General features: G+C 39.3%; 1 long non-coding RNA gene across 1 annotated transcript; it reads left to right on the top strand.

The window, feature by feature from the left end:
• Positions 1–9: 9 nt before the first annotated feature.
• On the top strand, positions 10–8182 carry LOC108447172. Its single transcript, XR_001862582.1, has 3 exons — positions 10–896; positions 2269–3220; positions 5671–8182. It is a non-coding gene; the product is annotated as an uncharacterized LOC108447172 (long non-coding RNA).
• The last annotated feature ends 74 nt before the right edge of the window (positions 8183–8256 follow it).

Raw genomic sequence — 8256 nt, 5'->3', positions numbered from 1 at the left:
CCCAAGACGACGTCCAATCCCGGGCCCTTTGTTTATGTCGGGACATTCTCACCCTGGGTCTCACAAAACACCCTCCTTCCCTTCGCATCTTCCTCCGTGAGCTGAAGGACTCGCAACTTTAAGCATTCATGACATTTTGTGTCATGCTCAATATTCAGACACGTTTGTTCTCTGAACATTTCAAAAAATATCCCTAGCTGGTAAAATTAAAAGCATGCAGTGCCTGATCACCTGAGGGCTAAATCTGAGGTAGGACAAAGCATTCTTTGCCTGAGTTGAGTTTGCTTTTCTTACGCTGTTTGGGCTCCTAGCCCCAGCTGGGTTAACTACACGTCAAATCTTGGCATGCACAGAAAATAGGATCAGGATGCCTTCTCGTCCTGATCTCAGGTTATTCACTTTCAGCGGCTGTGGTTGTCATTCCTTGGTGCATCTTTGGTGTTGGTATTTCTTTTGCTCAGGATGACTTAAGTGACCCGTGGAAAAGTATTCTTCCTCCTGCAGATGTGCTGTAATCTTAAGGCAAATCTTAGACTTGTCTTCTGGGCAAAATGGCAAGCCTTTGGTTTCAGTATGACCCTCTGTTTAAACAATATACAGTTGAACCAGATAAATAGGTCCTGTGGGTTTTCTCCGTGCAGGAAGATGTTGTAATATTTCCAGTAAGCATGCTGGCAAAATTCTTATTAAAATTAGGGAGAACAAAATGATGAGTTATAATAGATGCACTCTTAATTAATGCAATGACCTGCATTTAACTGATGCTGTTGAATTAAGCAGCATCTATAGCTGCTGGTACATTAGATGCCATTAAAAGTCAATATTTATCCAAATTTGGCAGATTGAAGCGTTTGAGACGGAGAATGGAGTTGCAGAGATACCTTTGCATGACACCAGTATGTACATTTTTAATGGTGACCTCCATATCCTTTTTAATTGATTCTGTATTAATTTTTGTCCCTACAAAATGGTATGTTATTTTTCATTCCCTAGAAAGCATGCATACTTTTCTCTCTTTGGGGCATACAGAACTAGTTAAGAATGGTTTTGTTTATATTTTGTACAGGCAAAAGTCAGAAAAATAAAAATAGAAATATTGAGAAATATATAAACCCAGACATATTTAGAAATATCCATACTTGGAGTATAATAGAGCCCTCATTTAAAAAACTTTATTAGCAAAAACATCCCTCACTGAATTCAGTGAAGCTACACCTCTGGAACTTTAATTACCCCCCAAGAATAACTAAAAGATCCTGTTTCTTTTCTATTATATGTTTTTCCTTCACATATTGCCAATTTATTTTTCCCTGGAGAAATGAAATTGCTGGTTTAGAGACCAAGCTACATTTCCAGCCATGGCCCAAGAGACACAGAAGCCACTGCTTCTCTGTCTCCTCCCCCAACACCTCTGTCACAGGCATCTCTCCCTGCATGCTCCTGATCCAAATGACTGGCTGACATATATATATATGTGTGTGTGTGTAAATATATATATATATGTGTGTGTGTGTATATATATATGTATACATATATATATATATGTGTATTTATATATGTATACACATATATATATATACACACACACACATACACACTAAGTATTTCCTTAGTCAGAAAGTGTTGTCTGTCTTCACTCTGACTTTTTTCTGGGAAGAATGCAGACTCCATTTTCAAGGCCTCTTTATAATTTCAATGCAAATTTTATATCCTGCTTTGTGTTATTTAAGGGAAAAAGCTCTGAACTCACTACAGAAGTTTTCCTGTAATATAGTCTTTATAGTTGTCCTAACGGACCAAGAACTTTCTTTGGTACAGATGACTTGGGACTTAATAAGATTTTGTACTTCCAGAGTTGCTACTTCCCATTAGTTATTTTCAACATTTGTGTTTGTTTCCTTCTGTGTTTGGATTCCTTTACAGCACTGATAAGTTTCCCTCTATTCTTGTTCAATTTAATAGCTTTTAACCTGTCTGCTTTATTTATGTCTGCTTAAGTGCTTATTTAATCTTTTCCCTTATAACTATAATGACCTTCCACAGGTTAGTATAATCCTAGAAGGTATGTGGGGAATTTAAAGATTTAAAAGTCGTTTGACTTCATAAATAATTTTTATTTTCTCATTACGTGCTTTATTTTTAAACCAGAAATGTTTCATTTTCTGTTTGATCAATGATTGTTTTTCAAACATATTCCTTTCACATGTATAGTAGTTAGCAAACTGAGACATTTTGGATTCTAAACAACTTTTTTTCTTTTTTTTACAGTTTGGTTAGTGAGAACTGCAAAAGGTCTTGATCTGACATGGGAAATACACAGCATGTTTATTCTTTGGTGTGCTCTACAACTAGAATTTTATGTCATTAAAAATACTTCAGTTAGTTACACGGGTTTTGTTTCGATTTTAAAAACTGAAATACTTATATTCTGCAGATAGCATTTATCCACTGATATCACTGTAAAGCACGTTGATATTGATATTGCTGCATCTTTCCTCCACTGTGAGAGCCTAACTGCTATTGTATGCTGTGCTTAAACTAACGGACTAACCTTTTAATGTCCCTTGGCAATTACAGAGCCATTAATTCAGCAAGATGTTGAAGCCTATACCTACTTTTAATCTACAGATTTAATGACTACATTCTACTTCTGATGTGGCCACACTTCAGGAATGACTGTAATCCATGTCTTTTGTCTCACACTGAGACAAAACACAAACAACTGGTGCCCATCTCCTTCACAGCAAGGACCATATCTTTGTCATCGCCACTACAGAAACTGTTCTGCTTTGCAGCCCTGAACACAGAGCTTGTCTTGATCTGTGAACACATCTGGCAGGAGTGCCTGCAGAGCACGAAAGGCTGTAGCACAGCTCCAGAGCCAAAGGAGGCTTGAGAGATGGTACAGTCAGTCACATATCCCAATGTCAGTCCTGCCCTGAGACATGATCCACAGAGTTACATAAATCAGAAAGAAGAAACCGGAGAGATCCGGAGGTCCCAACTGGTGATTATATGAATTATTCCTGTTTGTAAATTGACATATCTGCCCTGAATGAACAAACTGATAATTTGTGTCAGGTTACACACATATCCTCCTCTCTTAGGCCCTGAGTAAGCAATCAAGCTCTGCAGCCAGGAGCTGGTTCAATACCCTCCTGGGAGATTGGTGTCCTGAGACTCCTGACTGTCCAAGGGGTGCCATATGTTTCTGATTCAGGTACAGTTCTACAAACTGATTTCATTGCCTTACAAGCACCCCTAACACCCCTTTGTTTCTGCATGGTTCCTGCCTCTCGACTAACCTGCATTGTCTTGTTCTAGTCCTAGCTCATGTTTATCCACAACTTTCAGTGCAAGCTCTTTGATTTCCTGACCTGGCTCTTGATTTGCTCTTTGGTTTGAGGAAGCCCTCATTTATCAGTTTTCCTTAGTGCATTTCCACCTGGAGCTTTGGGCTGGTCTGTCCTTGGTGACTGAATCCTGGTCTTGAGTTTCTTCAGTCTCAGTGGCTGGACCTGCCCCAGCAACACTCACTTAGCACAAGTATTCCACTTGTGGCTCCTTAATAACTTCCTTTCAAAGCCACCTTTCTGAATGGGAATTATAAAACATGATATCCCGCTGTTGACGCAGAACATTTGGCACATAGCTTATCTGCATGATAATTCAGCCGCCGGTGGGATAGGTTGTATGGGCAATGTTGGGTCGTGGCTTAGGAGAAGATGCAAGAATGCAGGAGAATGTCGCGTCCCTTTAAGATTAATCACACTTGTCAAGATCTTCAACGGCTTGTACTGTTTTCACAGACAATTAGGCACCTAAATGCCTTTGGACATAGTGCACCTGTTTTTTAATTTGAAGTCCTTTCTAACATTGTGGATTCAAGCCAGGAAAGCACTCTAAGCAGCGGTAATTTTGATCCTGTTTTTTTCAGTACTTTATCTTTGCTATGTGAAAAACAACCCTAAAATATGTCTCTACCTAGACAGGACAACATCCCATCCCAGAACATGAGTAAATACTTCATGTAACTGCCAATAAAGAACTTCATTAACATGGATAAATGTATTCCTGGCAAAAATGCCATCTCTGTATTTCACAGTTGTCATGAATGAAACATTCTTAGTATTGCCCAATTCTGACTTCAAATATAAATTACTCTGTGCACACCTTAGAAGAAAAAGAAAGTGCTATCATCTTTCTTTACCTTTATTTTCTTTCATTTCATTCCCATGAAAATTTCATTTGAGCTATCTAGATGCCCTGAGCACATCTGTGTGCTCCAGGCACTCGGGCTTTAGGTAGTTGAAAGTTGTTTCTCCTTTGTGCATTCTCTTGGAGGAAATAATTGCTCCTCACAAATTTACCGTTGAAAAGTCTCCAGAAGGCTCACAAATTCAGTTTGCCAGATTAAATAAGATTAGTCCACACAGGGCCTGAAGTAAATTTCTCCTTGATTGGAATTTTTTTCTACCCTGGGGATGATTCTTACTTAGACTGGTGGAGGCTTAGTATCAAATGCTGCCGTACTGTTTTTCAGGAGGTCATCATAAGAAAAGGGATAACTAGTGAAGAACAGAAAAAAAAGAAGAGGGAGGGAGAAGGGTATGAAATGTTAATGCCATTTTAAGACAGAATGGGTCTGTAAATATTCACTAGTCCTCTCTCAGAATATGGTGGTCCAAAGTACCTCTCAACACTAACTTTAAAGCTGTGGTTCATTAAGTCGTGAACACTTTACAAAACCCTTCAATTTTCCAAAATATTTGAGGAATATTCTGAGCTACCCAGAACTCTTCAAAAACTGCTCAGCTAGAATGAAAGCAGTCATCTCATACACCAAAGCATCACACACATCCTGCATTTTCTGTTTCATATGGTCTATGGCCAGTCTAGATTTTTGCTTAGAACAACTTTCAGTGAAAATTAAAAGAAAAAAATTGTGTTAACGTCTCTGATGTCTGTCATCCCCTTCTCTAATTTAACCTTAGACACTCTTTTACCCTGTTTTGATGGAATGAATGAGGACACCAGTTAATCTCCACTCCATCTCTATTTTTCCTGCTTGGATTGTGATATTATCTAGAAAAAGAAGAGAGATGAGTAGCAGAGAACAGAAGTCCATTTCAGATGAATTCTCTTCCTTCTTCACTGTCATGAGGGGTTTTGGGGACATCTGGATCTCTAGGGAACATCACTAAATAGGACCAGATAACCTCAAAATATTAGAGTCACACCAGCCCTGTCATGAATGATTCACTTGCTGTATAACACCTAATAAAGGCAATATGTGTGGAACCAGGAAGGCAGCCAATATAGCTTCTTCCAAGAACTGTGAGTAATTAACAAGGTCTCTGGTTAATTTCTTTCATGAAAACGTGTTGAGTGAGATTCTTACAAGTGGTGCTTTTTGTGTGACATTCCCTCTACTCCCAAACAGCACAAGTTCGTGCAACTTGAAAGGGGGAAAAAGTAAAAGTCAAAGTTTCAGAATTTGGGGGGAGTTTGTCTCCAGCTGCATCAGCTAGTGTATCCTTGCTCCACTTTTATTTCCTCATCTCCTGGTGGTTTTCCTCTCAAAACCTGCTGTATAACCCAGCTATAGTTATTGTATAACATGCCCCAGCTTCTTGCTTTTTGAAGTGTTTCAAATCTCTGGTGTTTCAGAGGAAAAGTCATTTGGAACTTCCCTGAGATGAAAGAAGCCTAATTAGTTGCATCATGTTGCAAAGGAGAAGGAATTCACAAAAAGCTCCAAATTGTCCTTGTTTGTGGATCTCATTTCACAGCAGCTATGAAGAGGAAAGGATGACTCTCAGCCTGCTGTCACTGTTACATTTTATAAGGAACACTCCATCTCTTTTGCTCTGTGTACTTCAAGCTTTCCCCTGGTACTGCTCTTGAAGCAGTCCATCACTGTCCATGACTGAAGACATGTCTCCTTTGAACTTAACAAGCACTTTCTTCCTCACTACAACAGAGCAAGCAAGTTGTGGAAGATGGTTGAGTTGCCCAAAGCAAACAGAGCCTACCCCCACCCCAAGCAGCAGAAGATGCTCCAAGCAAACAAATAAAGTGATGGGTGGTTCCTTCTGACAGCGGGGGAGATTTTAAGTGACAAGAATCCTGCCAGGGATATGTTGAGGATGGAGTACATATGATAACAATTTAATATGTGCATCACACAAGGCAAAAGTTAATATCCCTTGTTATATTAATATCACATGGCACAATTGAATTTGATATTTTAATTAAACCTAAATATATCTCACTGATAGTGATTGCCACTGGATGTTTTGGGAAATACACAAGCATTTAACTGAAACCATCAGTTCAAACAAAAGGACAGTATCCTCTTCGATATTTCAAATGTATTATGAACATGTCAGCTAATTGTTAGGAAGAAATAATACTAAGCTGCTTCGGAATTAGGTGATGAGGTGACAGAGCACAGAATATCTTATAATGTAACATTTGCCACATATGGCTGTCTCTGCAAGCCCTTGAAAACATAATGCCTGGTCTAGATCCCTTTATGCTCAACATCTTTGCTGGCAATATGGACAGTGGTATTGAGTGCACCCTCAGCAATTTCACTGATGGACCAAGATGAGTGGTGTCACTGAGTGGCAGTGGACGTGCTGGAGAGAAGGGATGCCATCCAGGGGGACCTTGACACACTTGAGAGATGGGCTGATGCAAAACTCATTAAGTTCAATAAGCAAAGAGCAAGGTCCTACACCTGGCCAGGGCAATCCAAGGCATACCTCCAGGCTGGGCAGAAAAGTGATGGAGAGCAGCCCTGTGGAGAAGGACTTGGTGGTGATGGTTGATGAAAAACTCAACATAAGCCAGCAATGTACACTCACAACCCAGAAAGATTCTCCAATGGAATCCTGGGTTGCATCATAAGGAGTGTGGTCAGCAGGTTGATGGAGGTGATTCTCAACTTCCACTTTGCTCTTGTGACACCCCACCTGGAGTATTGTGTTCAGTTCTGGTGTCCCCAGCATAAGGACATGGAACGGTTGGATCCAGTCCAGAGAAGGGCCATGAAGTTTTTAAGGGCACTGGAGCACCTTCCCTACAAAGGTAGATGAGAGAGTTGGGGCTGTTCAGCCTGGAGAAGAGAAGGTTTTGTGAAGACCTCACAGCAACCTTCCAGCATCTTCTTGATGGGGGCCTACAGGGAAACCGGAGAGGGACTCTTCATCAGGAACTGTAGTGATAGGACAAGGAGTAATGGTTACAAACAAAAAGAGGGGAAAATTAGGTTAGGTATTAGGAATAAATTCTTTATACAGAGGGTGGTAAGATACTGGAACAGGTTGCCCAGGAAGGCTGTGGATGCCCCAACCCTGGCAAGTGTTCAAGATCAGGCTGGACAAGACCTTGGGCAACCTGTTCTAGTGAAAGCTGTCCCTGCCCATGGCAGGTGAGGTTGGAACTAGATGATATTTAGGGTCCCTTCAAACCCTTAACATTTTATGATTCTCAATAATTTTCTTTTGAGGCTTTTTTTATAATAGGAAGTAAATAGATGTGATCAGAGACCATGAAAACTGAATAACAACAAAGGAATTGTATCACTACAAAAGCATTCACTTGTGTTGCATGAAACAGAATGGGACTGAGATTTGGCCAGAACAAGTGGAATCTTTTATTTGCTGGGAATCTAGGAATATTTACATATATTTTTAAGTGAAATCTACCAGTTTGAACAGCATCAACTTGTTTTTATTGCACAATTTGACCATGAATTGAATTATTTTTGCCAAGTTTTGTTAATTTACCTGGCCAGTTTTATACAATTTATGCACAGTTAATACTTCACTCATCAACTCTATGTAAATGATGGAATTCTTCCCTTCTCTTTGCTCCTAATGTCACACAATAATATCTGCCCATTTCTGACTAAATTACACAGCTAAACTTTGAGATATATACGTGTACTAACTAGTATAATACATTGTTTCTTAATTCCTTCTGTTCCTTCTTTATTTTTTGTTAGTTATTAAGAGATCTTTGTCAGCTATGGGTGGATTCATAATGAAGTCTTCTCTTAAATAAAAAATTATCCCAAATACTGTGTGTTATGCAATAAAAATTATGTATGTAAAGAGAGACTATTTAAGGAATTGAAGAAAAAATTAAAGATTTGTCTTTTCCTCTTCTTGAAGAGTCTAGGAATTTCTTGGATTTGAGCTACATCCTTTACCACAAAGGTACAATGTCAGGTTCAAACTGATACAA

Source organism: Corvus brachyrhynchos, unplaced genomic scaffold (genome assembly GCF_000691975.1).
Source record: "Corvus brachyrhynchos isolate BGI_N302 unplaced genomic scaffold, ASM69197v1 scaffold595, whole genome shotgun sequence".
Lineage (NCBI taxonomy): Eukaryota > Metazoa > Chordata > Aves > Passeriformes > Corvidae > Corvus > Corvus brachyrhynchos.
This window is presented reverse-complemented; position numbering and strand designations above follow the sequence as displayed.